Source organism: Pecten maximus, chromosome 18 (genome assembly GCF_902652985.1).
Source record: "Pecten maximus chromosome 18, xPecMax1.1, whole genome shotgun sequence".
NCBI lineage: Eukaryota > Metazoa > Mollusca > Bivalvia > Pectinida > Pectinidae > Pecten > Pecten maximus.
In genome coordinates this window covers 7,361,367-7,375,205 of record NC_047032.1, presented here as the reverse complement: position 1 = coordinate 7,375,205, position 13,839 = coordinate 7,361,367, and the positions used below count along the sequence as shown (strand labels likewise).

At 36.6% G+C, this 13,839-nt stretch overlaps 1 protein-coding gene across 2 annotated transcripts in view; it reads right to left on the bottom strand.

Annotated features, from left to right (window-relative positions):
• Positions 1-5,231, bottom strand: part of LOC117316494 (tetraspanin-1-like) — a 29,902-nt gene extending 24,671 nt beyond the window's left edge. The window contains exon 1 of one of the 2 annotated variants that reach the window (XM_033871103.1): positions 5,096-5,231. The gene's annotated coding sequence lies outside the window, so the exon portion shown is untranslated. Of the gene's footprint in view, positions 1-4,888; positions 4,988-5,095 lie in introns of those variants that run through there. The other variant, XM_033871104.1, reaches the window with a different exon arrangement.
• Between the last annotated feature and the right edge of the window lie 8,608 nt (positions 5,232-13,839).

Below are 13,839 nucleotides of genomic sequence, written 5' to 3'. Positions count from 1 at the left end.
TCATCATTAGTCAGTTATTGTCAGATCTGGAGATATAGCTATAGTTCAGATTTATGCAGGGTGCAGTGGGAGGGAGCTGGGTCAATTGCCTCATTATAAATCTGACCCTGCAAGTTGTATTGTATATGTGCATTTCCTTTAGTTTAGTTATAAATAGCTAGGGGCTGCGGTGGCTGAGTGGTGAAGGTGTTCCAACACTTTATCACTAGCCCGGGCCCTCCACCTCTGGGTTGCGAGTTCGAAACCCACATGGGGCAGTTGCCTGGTACTGACCGTAGGCCGGTGGTTTTTCTCCGGGTACTCCGGCTTTCCTCCACCTCCAAAACCATGGCAGGCACGTCCTCAAATGACCCTGGCTGTTAATAGGATGTTAAACAAAATAAACCTAAACCTATAAATAGCTATAGGTTTAGTATTGTTTAGTGTCCAATCAACAGCTTAGGCCATTTAAGGATGCCCCTCCCCCCTACCCCAATACAACTTTGCCTTAGAATGTCAAATTTTTATCAGTGAAAAGATACAAAATTTGACCTTGATTTTGGCCTGATGACCTTGACTATTGACTGATTTTTTTTTTTATCTCAGCATGCAGTTTTGTGGACTTAAAATATCATGACCACATGTATGGGTTTTCTTGGTTATTGAAAATAATATCTGTCATTTCAAGATTTACCAAATTTTGACCATTATATATATAACCTTAAAACAAGATCCAGGTCATTAATTTGAAAAACCATAGTAGTCATTCATCCCAGCATGCTAAATTTACTGGTCCAATATATCATGACCTTAGGATTTTCATACATTTGACCCCTTACATGTAACCTTGAAAGTAGGTCCAGGTTATTGATTTAAACAAACTTTAAAACCCTTCACACTATAGCATACTAAATATCCAATTTCATAACCTTGGACCTCTTGATTATTAGAAGTTGTTCAAGGATTTTAAAACATTTGACCCCTTTGACCTTGAAAGTAGGTCAAAGTAATTTATATGAACAAACTGCAGGCCTTTAATTAACTTCCTCCCAGTATATGCTCCTGACCTAATATCATGGCCCTGAATAGCATGGACCTCTTGGTTATGGAGAAGAAGATGTTTAAAGACTTTAACACATTTGACCCCTGTAACCTTGAAAGTTGGTCAAAATTATTAACTCCGGCATTGCATGCTAATGGCGAAATATCATATTCCTGGGCTGGGTCGTTAAGGAGAAGTTGTTTTAAGATTTTAATATACTACATCTGACCCCTGTGACCTTGAAAGTAGGTCATGCAATGTCAGTCATTTGAATAAACTTGTAGCTCTTTATGCAAGCATGCTATTGACTCAATATCATGAACCTGTGCACGTGGGCCTCTTGGATATTGAAGTGGAAAATGTAAATTGTTTACGACACACTACACTGGACAAAGGGCGATCACAATAGGTCACTTAAAACTGTCTCAGGTGACTGAGCAAAAGTAATAAATTCTAAACAACACAGGAATGGCAGAATGAGGAATGTTTGCTAATTTCTGGCCCACAAATTAAACCTAATTAGATAATGCATTGCTCAGATTCAGAATCGGTATTTCCTGTGCTGTCATCATTCTAAAGCCTCATGGTGCAAGTATTATTAGGACCATCATCATCATACACATCAAAGTACTGCTTCCCACTGTAATACAGACCCTCTAAAGTGTTAACACAATGCAGTACAGACTTAATACTACTCATGAGCTGGAATCTATATATACATTTATACATACACATATATACATTACATACACATCTATATATACATTTATACATACACATCTGTGTATACATTTATACATACACATCTGTACATACATTTATACATACACATCTGTATATACATTTATACATACACATCTGTATATACATTTATACATACACATCTATATATACATTTATACATACACATCTGTATATACATTTATACATACACATCTGTATATACATTTATACTACACATCTGTATATACATTTATACATACACATCTGTGAATACATTTATAATACACACGGTATATAATTTAGGACATCTGTGGTATACAATTTCACATGAGACACATTATATTTCATTAATATAGACATCTGTATATCCAGTTTATACAGACACATTTATATAGACATGTTAGTACATATACACTCTTTATATACATTATGACATACACACTGTATATACATTTATCAAACACATCAATATAATAATTGTAGATAACACTAGACACTGTATATTACAGATTTACTACTGACCATAGTGTTGGTAATTGGTGTCTACATTTATACATACACATCTATATATACATATACATACACATCTATATATACATTTATACATACACATCTATATATACATTTATACATATACATCTGTATATACATTTATACATACACATCTGTATATACATTTTTACATACACATCTGTATATACATTTATACATACACATCTGTATATACATTTATACATACACATCTGATGAGAATAAAATGGCTGATAGCTATACTAGCAATTTAAATCTGTTGTAAATGTAATATAACTTATACAGCGACATATTTTATCAACATAATATTTTTTGCCAACATTATCCTATCATCTGACCAGTCCCCTACTTGTCCTATCATCTGACCAGTCCAGCTACTTGTCCTATCATCCGACCAGTCCCCTACTTGTCCTATCATCTGACCAGTCCCCTACTTGTCCTATCAACTGACCAGTCCCCTACTTGTCCTATCATCTGACCAGTCCAACCACTTGTCCTATCAACTAACCAGTCCCAACCACTTGTCCTATCATCTGACCAGTCCAGCTACTTGTCCTATCATCTGACCAGTCCCCAACTTGTCCTATCATCTGACCAGTCCAGCTACTTGTCCTACATGTATCATCTGACCAGTCCCCTACTTGTCCTATCATCTGACCATTCCCAACCACTTGTCCTATCATCTGACCAGTCCAGCTACTTGTCCTATCATCTGGCATGACCAGTCCCCTACTTGTCCTATCATCTGACCAGTCCCAACCACTTGTCCTATCATCTGACCAGTCCAACCACTTATCCTATCTTCTGACCAGTCCAGCTACTTGTCTTATCATCTGACCAGTCCCCAACTTGTCCTATCATCTGACCAGTCCAGCTACTTGTCCTATCAACTGACCAGTCCAGCTACTTGTCCTATCATCTGACCAGTACCAACCACTTGTCCTATCATCTGACCAGTCCCAACCACTTATCCTATCTTCTGACCAGTCCAGCTACTTGTCCTATCAACTGACCAGTCCAGCTACTTGTCCTATCATCTGACCAGTACCAACCACTTGTCCTATCATCTGACCAGTCCCAACCACTTATCCTATCTTCTGACCAGTCCAGCTACTTGTCTTATCATCTGACCAGTCCCTAACTTGTCCTATCAACTGACCAGTCCAGCTACTTGTCCTATCAACTGACCAGTCCAGCTACTTGTCCTATCATCTGACCAGTCCCCAACTTGTCCTATCATCTGACCAGTCCAGCTATTTGTCCTATCATCTGACCAGTCCAGCTACTTGTCCTATCATCTGACCAGTCCCCAACTTGTCCTATCATCCGATCGCGACCAGCCCATCTACTTGTCCTATCATCCGATCGCGACCAGCCCATCTACTTGTCCTATCATCCGACCAGTCCCCTACTTGTTCTATCAACTGACCAGTCCCCTATAGCTACTATGAAACTTGTCCTATCATCCGACTAGCCACCTTTTCCAGTAATCCTCCAACTCAGTTCTTGACCCCTCTCACTGGGAAGTTTGGAGTCATCATATAACTTACTAGTCTTAACCACTTGTGACTGAAGAAGCCTCCATCATGTATACCATAATAAGTTAGCCTGAGTTTCATCTGGCCCTGACACGTACCATGTACAATAAATTAAACAAATCATTAAATAAATATATCTCTTTCATCAGCTCCTTGTCCATCCAGCCTTTGATAAAATGAAAAGATTGGAAGAAATGTTTGAATTTTTCCTTGTTCATTCATATATTGGCTAAGAAATTAAGTTTACTGCGAAATACACATAGGTTTTGTTTGCATCTTCTCTGAAAACATGTGAAGTAGCTAGCGCTAGAGTTGCACACATTCATGTGTATAAGATACATGTACATGTATTTTATGAGCTATTTGCTATAATAATTGCCTCATATAACCTGTTATTAACAGACTAAGCCTGTCCATCAAGGTATCGTCCAATACAAAGACATAACTTTCCCAAAAGAATGTGAGTCACATTCTTCGTAGATGTGTGTGGTGATAATAAGTGCCTACAGGGATACGCTTTCAGAGTTACCCATCTCAGAGCATTGTATCAATGGCTTGAATGGCAGTACAAGTCAAGCGTAAGCCAGAGACCTATATACTAGTATATAGGTCTCTGCGTAAGCGTAGAAAATTATGTTGTTTAATTTGTAAACATGTCAGTGTAATAACATAGTCTATTGTTGTGCTAAACACATATGGGCAATTTATGCTGTTTTAAGCCCTAGTTTTCAAAACCTTTCACTGAAAATCTGAAACCTTTCTTAAATGTTTTCAGACGGTTTTTTTCATCCATAACCTTAATAACTATAGAATCACGTAAGATATATGCTAGAAATGGTTTTATTAATGTTCCAGCAATCTTATTTTGCCGCGGTACCAGCAACCACCTGAACCTAATAAAATAACCGAAGATGTCGGTGTCTGCTAGGCCTAGCGCTGTAATCATAGAAGAACAACGCCCAATCGAAAAACTGAATCGTAGCTGTACAATAACTGCACATTTCCCCATCCAACAGGTCGGAGAGAAGTCCAAGTTGCAATAATTCTTTCAAACATTGATAATATTTTCACTTACCGTCGGATGTTCGCTGATATCGGTCAGTAGCTACTGTACAGTGATTTATTTAAATCCCCACCCGTTTACCTGAGCGCGGCGTGGGTGACAAGGAAATTATTGATTTTTTAGAGAAAACAACTGGTTCAACAGGTTTTTCCAGTATCGCAACACACATGTAGTTGAATATGCATCCATGTGTTGATGGTAATAATAATGTGTACTTACCGCGTAACTTCGACTGTTGTGCAGTAGTTTGGCTGTTGCTGAATGAGTAGATCTAGGGTTGGGCTGGGCACTCTGTGGTGTGTATGTGTGGGTGCAGTCATGCGTAGCACGAATAACAAAACGCCTGACCTAGTTAGAGATGGGTGTTGTCTGTAAGGCCACGCAAACCAATAAAACGGTTGTCCTTCAGTCAGTTTGTCGGTCGTTCTCAGAGTCATAGCCCGAGGTTCGCACGGATAATGAATACAAAAAACATGCTAAATTCCCGCCATTTTATACTACTTAAAGCTGATCAGATGGTGATGATAGCGTATGGGGCGCCGTTTTACTATTTATTCCCATTTGGTGACATCACCTATTCGAATAGGTAATATCACTGATTGAATAGGTGATATCGCCAAATGGGAATAAATAGTAAAACGGCGCCCCTTAATAGCGTACATAGTAAAAGTCAATTCATGCAGGATTAAATATGAATGATTATATTTACCGGTCCGTCGACTGCTATGGCCAATTTTAAAACAGTTGGGGTTAAATATAAGCCTCTAAATCAGGGGCGTAAGTGTCTACACATAAAAAGGGTTGAAATAGCGCAGATGAAATGAAAAAAAATCTAAGTACTCTAAGTACTGTAAACGAACATTATTGTTTAATGCAAAATCAGTAATCTTCTAAGTTTAAAGTTGATAAATTTACTGATATCGGTTTAGGAATTAATTGCAAATAATTTGAAATGTTTGCAGCTGTTCTGATATGATTGTACACATGCATGTTTCTGTAAGGTCCAATTGAAATTGGAAGTTTGTTGATCTATCTTGGATGGATGAAAATAAAATGTCTTCTTTCTTTCGGGAAGGCATCATCAGTTATAATACAGTCAGGACTCTGTGACCTTATTGATGCCATCTTCTAATATGCACTAAATTTAGGCTAGTTCCATCGTTAGTTTGGCATATTTCAACTTAATATGATGAAACACACAAAGAATTACTGAAAACCAAAACCAGAGCTGCTAATCAAGGCCCGGATTAGGAATGTATCCTATTGAAACTGTACTCAAGCATGTAATTGGTACTTCAAAACAAAAAACCTTGACTCCTTTTTTAATTAGTAATTTTGAGAATAAATTTATGAAGCTCTATTTTGTACTTTCTACCAGTGCTTAGAGAATGGACACAAGTATATGTTCTCCAATGTCAAAATTAATCATATGTAAAATATTAGGGGTTTATTTGACCGAGAAGTATTTTAAATTTTTGTAATCATTCGCCATTTGAGGCCTGATTGCCGTCATAGTTGAATTACCAACATGGACCTGAAATCAATATTTTTAAAAGAGAATGATCTGACTTGAATATTTCATAAAAATAATTTATTACATCGTTTATTCACTTCATTCAGATCTTCAGACACCAAATAATTTGTGAAGTCATATATAGAAATATATGAACCATTTTGTTATTGATTTATAGTTCACACAAGTAAGCACTAGATGTAAGCAGTAAGTGTATGTACCGCTATCTACTGGCATGACTTTGAGTACAGTAGACTACACTCGCTTTGTGGATATTGACAGGATAACATATATTTACATACTAATTCAATTTTAGAATTGTAACTGAAATCTTGTAACAGCATGGCACAAATAGTCATTTGAACATTTGTTGTATATTGATAAAATATTTAAGGTAAATATTAACTCATTTGCTTGTCTTCAATTTTCAGTTTATCAATTCATTGATTACTCCGTGTTTGAAGTATGGTGTAGTGAGAATTTCAAGTCTTGATCATGACTTGATGAAAATTCTAATTAACAAATTATTAAAATGAATTTGTTTGAAAAATAACACAAGTTCCACAGCAATATTATATAGAGAACCAATCACAATATATCAGAAGTTATAAAACTACAAATAACAATTAACGGCTGAATATCAAATCAAGTGAATATCACAAGTATTTTTGCATTTGTTTTTAGATAATCCGGTTTCCGTTTTCCGATTTCCGTTTTCCGGCTTTAAAAAAATTTACGCGTAGACGTAGTGCATTGTAAACGAAGCCATGTAACAGCTGATTTTAATCAGGTTAACATGAACATAACACCGTCTCAGTAGTTCGTCACAATCGAAAATTTGGTCGTGAATTCGGTATTTTGCAAATTATTTCAAAATACTTCCAGGTAAATAAAAAAAAAATCATAATTATGGTCTCTATACACACACCAAAGATTACTATATTGGGTCCAGTCTCTCGTAAAAATGTCGATGTTGGGTCCACTATCGGCCATTTCGGTAATTCAACTCTAACGACAATCGGGCCGCGATTCGCAAATGAAAAATTAATTTAAAATTCGGTCAAATAAACCTCTAATATTTTACATATGATACAATTAGGCATTGAAGAACATATATTTGGGTCAATTCTCTGAAAATAATGCCAATTTATATTATAATTAAGCCCCATTTTTCTTCGTTTCGGTATTTCCAAGTCCGCTTCACCTGTGGTCCGTTTCAGTAAATATATTCTCGTCTTTGCCGAAATAAAAACAAGCTATATAATTGTTCATTTTAAACATGACAACCACACGTATCCAAAAATGTTATTGTTGATATCATCTGAATATTGCCGTAGGTATCTGTCACCCAATGCCAAAGTCATGGAAGAATCGACCGATCAAATTGGTTTAACTTTTGATTTCCGTAATCTTGCAGTTACCAGATATTATCATTTGCATTCGATTTATTGGTCATTTTCGTCAAATGTATGATACAATGTATCGTCTCGTATGCCGTTATTGATATATTTCTTTCTCTAAATTATAGAAATACACACCTAGTTGATATTGATAAGGATGTAACATTCTAGAATATATATTTTACACATTTAAGTAAATCGCGGACATATTTGCAGACCTATATGCTATAATGTCAGCCGTTTTGGAATGAACACGGAAGAGCAAAACTTTCTAAACATCCGGAGACGAATGCGCCTGCGCAATAGTTGTTTACATAAATATATTGACCTGGAGTTATGCGCAAAAGTTCAGGTTTATTTAGTCTTCACATTTCGCTAGCGTTATGCATTTCTCAAATCGTATGCATCTTGAAAACATCTACTGAATACATTTCAACATTTTCGGTAAAACTACTAAATAAAACGAAGATGTTTTTGCAAGTATATTATTTGAAGCGTAAGGCAATGGGGCAGCCTTATTTCATTGAAACAGACAGTAGATGGCGTATTGGTGAATGTGGTTACCAAATATGGTCATATTTCTAAGTCCAGTTCTTGATTACAATAACCGAACATTAATGTTCGTTTAAAAAATGAAAAAAAACGGAGGACAGATTTAAAGTTGTGTTATCTCAAGCCCTGAACACACTGGACATTGGTTACGTGTAAGATAACTAAATATTGGATTTGTTTGTCTTGACAATATATTCTATTCTACCATTAACGAAAAAATCTTGTTTACTAAATTGCCCCCTTTAGGTGTTGTTATACAAGACCGATAATGAACCCATTCTTCGAAGCCACCCCCCCCCCCCCCCCCCCCCCCCCCACAAAAAAAAAAACTCCTATCGCAGTGTAACATTTCTAATTAACATACAACGTCGATACTAAATTAACAGTCTGTAACCCAAAATTTCAGCATATATAAGTGATATGACACAGGGACTCGACTAGTCGGATGCAGATTTTTTTTTTTTTGGGGGGGCGGGGGGCCGACATGATTTTACATAAAAATGTGCCAAACATTAACAATAATCGTAATATTGAGTTACATATTTATAATAATATACTAAACTTAATATTAATTAAGCAATTATACTCTGGTAAAACATATTGTGGTATATAATACCCCCATCCATGTCCTGGAAAACAGATTTGAGAGGAAAAAAAGAAAACGTCTGCAGTTTCATAACTTCAGTAGGCCAAATATTCTACACAGCTTTTGAAGGCTTTTTGTTTTGCGAACATATATTTTGTACGTACCCAAAGCCTTTGTTATGTAGATATATCAATTACAGCACGGACATAGATACATAATAGAAGTCTGTGATTATAACCAAATTTATTTTGGACAACGTTTTTGCTTTGTTATATGAATGTATATATTATACACCTATATCTTTCATGGTCGATATTTATTCCGGACACGTGACCGTTTGGCTTGCTGATTTTTTGTTTTTGTTTGTTTTAAATAATAGGCCATTTTCGGATTACCTGTCAAAACTTCATCCACAACATACAATAGTAAGTTAATAGCCTAGGTTGAGTACGTTATTTATTTATTTATTTATTTACTTTGAAAAATGTATGCATATATAGGAGTTATCTCCCTTCTCTCATTTCTTTTATTTATCACTGTTATAATTAGCATACTATAAGTCGTCTCAAATCTCATTACTGATCAACGGACCGTATCCGAACAAGACTCTGTAATCCGACACACTTATTCTTTACATTTCTAGGTAATTTCACAAATAACACATCTTACCTATTTTATTCATACTTCTCGTGTTAACTTTGAATTGAGCCATTTTTACACATACAAAAACAGTCATTCCGATAGTTAATAAAGGATATTGAATGGTTTCCCGTTTAATATAACATATATTTCACGAGTATGACAGAATATCGATATTTCGCACTCGTGAAAAATATCGAAATAGTCTGTCATACGAGTGAAATATATGTTGAAACCATTCAATTTCCTTTTTATTGAATTTTATATACATGTACTTAAAAAAAACAAAATTAAAAACATCCAAAAAATAATAGTGTCAAAAAGTGCGGGAATCAGTTACATTTACATAGTTCATGACGTCATCTTTTTTTTTACTCCACGTCAACTTGACGGTTAAGTGAGTATTTTATCAAAAACTAGTCTGAATATTTCAGAAATAGATTCTACAGCAAAATAACCAATTTATCTATCCTCGCTTCGATATGAAAAATCGGCAAGTTTCAATGAAGTGAACACAAATGTTCGCTCTGCTTGGTCAAAAAAGAAAAAAAAACATATTTTCACTGCAAAGCTTACTAATATTTTCACTGCAAAATCTTAAAATATCACTGCAAAATCTTACATTTTCACTGCTCATCACTGCAATGAAAATATAAGTTTTATTAGTTTGATAAATTTCTATGTATTCACTGGCAAAATGCATTAGTATTAAAGGTAAGCCCTGTGGCCTAACACTACGCACCGTTACGTCACTATCCGTATTATTTATCCGTTCTTTAGACTTTCCCCACTTTCCACTTTCAAATATTTGGCGGCGAACAACTTTTCAGGTAAGATTGCTGAGCTCTAATGTATATATATATTTAAGCATATATGTATATCTAGATTCTGTTAATACTTCTTTATTTCAGTATATGATCTAGTTTGGTACATTGAGATTACCTCCCCCCCCCCCCCCCCCCCCCCCCCCCCCCCCCCCACACACACACACACACACACACACCCACCCAAACACACACACACTTACACATCCTCCCTCCCACTCACCCACCCAACCCCACACACCCCAACCCGCCCCAAGGGGTTGGTATATGGATACACGCTTGTATTCAAAACAGCATATCAACACATTTAGTTCATTTAGGAAGGTACCAAAATTGGATCAATGTGAAGGTACCAAAATTGGATCAATGTGGAGAGGTGACGTCACGTGGTGCCTAGTCGGTTGACTACTTTTTGCTCTGCAAAAATCACCACAAATCAACTATTTCTAGTTTTTTTCTGAAGTTTATATTTTGTCATAGAAGATGTTGTAGAACAGACAGGCAGAATATCGACCAATTTCTTGGAAATATTATTTGGAAAAGTGTGATTTGAGGACATTCTAATTTTCAACAATGGTTGAGCTACCACGGTGACTACTACTTACCACATACTATGAAGTTATTGTATACCTGAGCTTTGCCTGTGTGTGTACCTGTATGTGTCTTTGGACTTACGATACTTTATTGTGTAAGCATTGTCAGTTTAACCATGCCGGGGCCGGAAAAAACCTTTGGTGTTTCTACGAGAGGAAGCTCAACAAGTAAAGACAGACGTCAGAGCGGGATAAGTAATGAAGGAAAAGAAAAAAGGACAGTGGAAGAGAAACTTGATGAACTTCTTTCTTCTATGTTAACGCGAGATTATCTCGACATGAAGATTTCCCAGCTGAAGATGGACATATGTGCCGAGAACAAGGAAATCACTGACCGGCTTGAAGGAAGAATTATGGATTTGGAAACTGACAATGAGGATCTCAGGAAAACAGTGGAAAGTTTAGAACAGGAAATTGCTGTACTACATGCCGCCAGGGAAAGGACAGAACTACAGCTTAATGACTTGGAACAGCACGGAAAAAAAGATTCGATCCGTATAGTTGGACTGAACGATACCTCGGAAAGAGAAACAGTAGAAGAATGTGTGGACAAAGTAGTGGAATTCCTTACAAGTAAACTACATGTCAATGTGACGAAGGATGATATTAGTGTAGCGGAACTGGACCGGGTCGATCATCGGCGACCAGGTAGCTCAATCGGTAGAGCATCCGGCTAGTGTTCGGAGGTCCCGGGTTCGAACCCCGGTCTGGCCGTGCATTTTTCCACTCCTACTACATTTGGTGCCTGTGACCAAACCTTGTTTCAAGTGAGGTGAATACTTGACAAGGGGATACCCGAACCTGGGTTGTAAGATGTGAAGTCTTCTGCGTCGAAGACTTAAAAAAATAGGAGGGAAGAGTGTAGCGGAACTGGACCGGGTCGATCATCGGCGACCAGGTAGCTCAATCGGTAGAGCATCCGGCTAGTGTTCGGAGGTCCCGGGTTCGAACCCCGGTCTGGCCGTGCATTTTCCCACTCCTACTACATTAGTACCGCGCATAGACTTGGGAGATTCAACAGAGCCAAGCCAAGGAATGTAATAGTAAAGTTTACTACTCGTCGAAAGAAATACGAGATCATCCGTACTCGGAAAATGTTGAAGAACACTAGTTTTGTCGTCTTCGAGGATCTAACGCGGGAGAACCAGAGGGTTCTCAGGGACGCTTTCCGTCTGGATTGTGTTAAGAACACCTACAGTATCGATGGTAAACTTTTTGCAGTTTTGAACAATGGTAAGAAGCGCAGACTTCACATCAACACACCTTTGGAACCGGATTATTTGAAGAATGATGGAAACTTTTTAAGAAACTAGACTGTGATATTCTGGACTATACTGTGTTTTTCTAGAATCTGGAATTCCAGTGGTCGGTAAAGACATTTAATGGTATTGTGATGCCGCCGACCTCATTGTATGCATTTTCCCATGTGTTTCCATCATTACATATGTAATTCGTAGTGTAGTGTGTGTTAAGTGTGCATTTCTGTGTGATAAAAAATTATATATTTCCATATGGATTTATACTTGGAAGCTCAGTTATCACGGTAAGTGACATTCATTTAACAGTTTTTCTTAAAAATAGTTAGTTACAGGTGTAATTTGTTTTCCCCTCTTTAAACATGTTTTCTTTTGCTGTATATTTTGCCAGTCTACAGTATATAATACACTGCAGTTGTTTCAATAATGTATCGTTAATCATTATACATTGTTTTCAATATTAAAACCATTTATTAGTACTTGTATTGTTGTAAGCTATACATGTGGTTATGATATTAGATATAACGAAACTCCGGAGATCCACATTCTGATTTTTCCGGACACCAATGTTGCCGAGGAGTTCCGGTTAGTACTCTTTTATTAGTATTCTGCTTCCGGTTTTACGACAGGCAAGGCTGAACACACGCAAAGGGTAGACTGTATGTTGGTAGGTAGTAGTACGAACTTCACCGCATTTTGATGGTTTTATACTCCATTTCTTTATTCCTTTTTTTTTCTACTCTAAACTGTCTCTTTACGTTCATTATAATGATTTTTTTCTATGGGTCTGAGATGATAGAACTTGTTTTTACATATACGATAAAGTGCGCATGGAGGGAGTAAAGATAATCTCGGCTAATGTGCTAAGCGTAAAGATGTGTTTTCTTATCTTAGAGAGAGTAATTACAACATTTATTGTCTTCAGGATACTCATTTCACCCTTGATAATGAAGAACTTATAAGAAATGAATGGGGCCATGACTGCTTTTTCGCATCCTACCGTGGAAACGCGCGCGGGGTATCAATTTTGATCAGAAATAACTTTGAATGCAAGATACATAAGGAGAAAAAAGATGATGCGGGAAATTTTTTAGCACTAGATATAGAAATGGAAGGTAAACACATAACACTTATTAATGTTTATGGTCCCAATACAGATAGCCGAGACTTTTATTCTAAAATTGCTGACACTGTTGATGAGTTTGATAATGGCTACTACATTATATGTGGAGACTTTAATCTTGTTTTGAAGCCAGATATTGACTATGATAGTTCATATAAAAATGTAAATAATCCACGAGCAAGAGACAAGGTATTGGATATTATTGATAATTATGGTATGGTCGATGTCTTTAGAGAACACCATGAAAATGTTAGACGATATACGTGGAGAAGAAAAAATCCTGTAAAACAAGCACGTTTAGATTATTTCCTTGTTTCTGATAGTTTACTTTCCAGTGTCAGCTATTCTAACATAGAACCTGGCTATAGAACCGATCATTCATTTCCAATTATAACAGTTACACTTAATGAGTTCAAACGGGGTAAGGGAACATGGAAGCTAAACAACTCACTTTTACTTGAGCTAGATTATCATAAA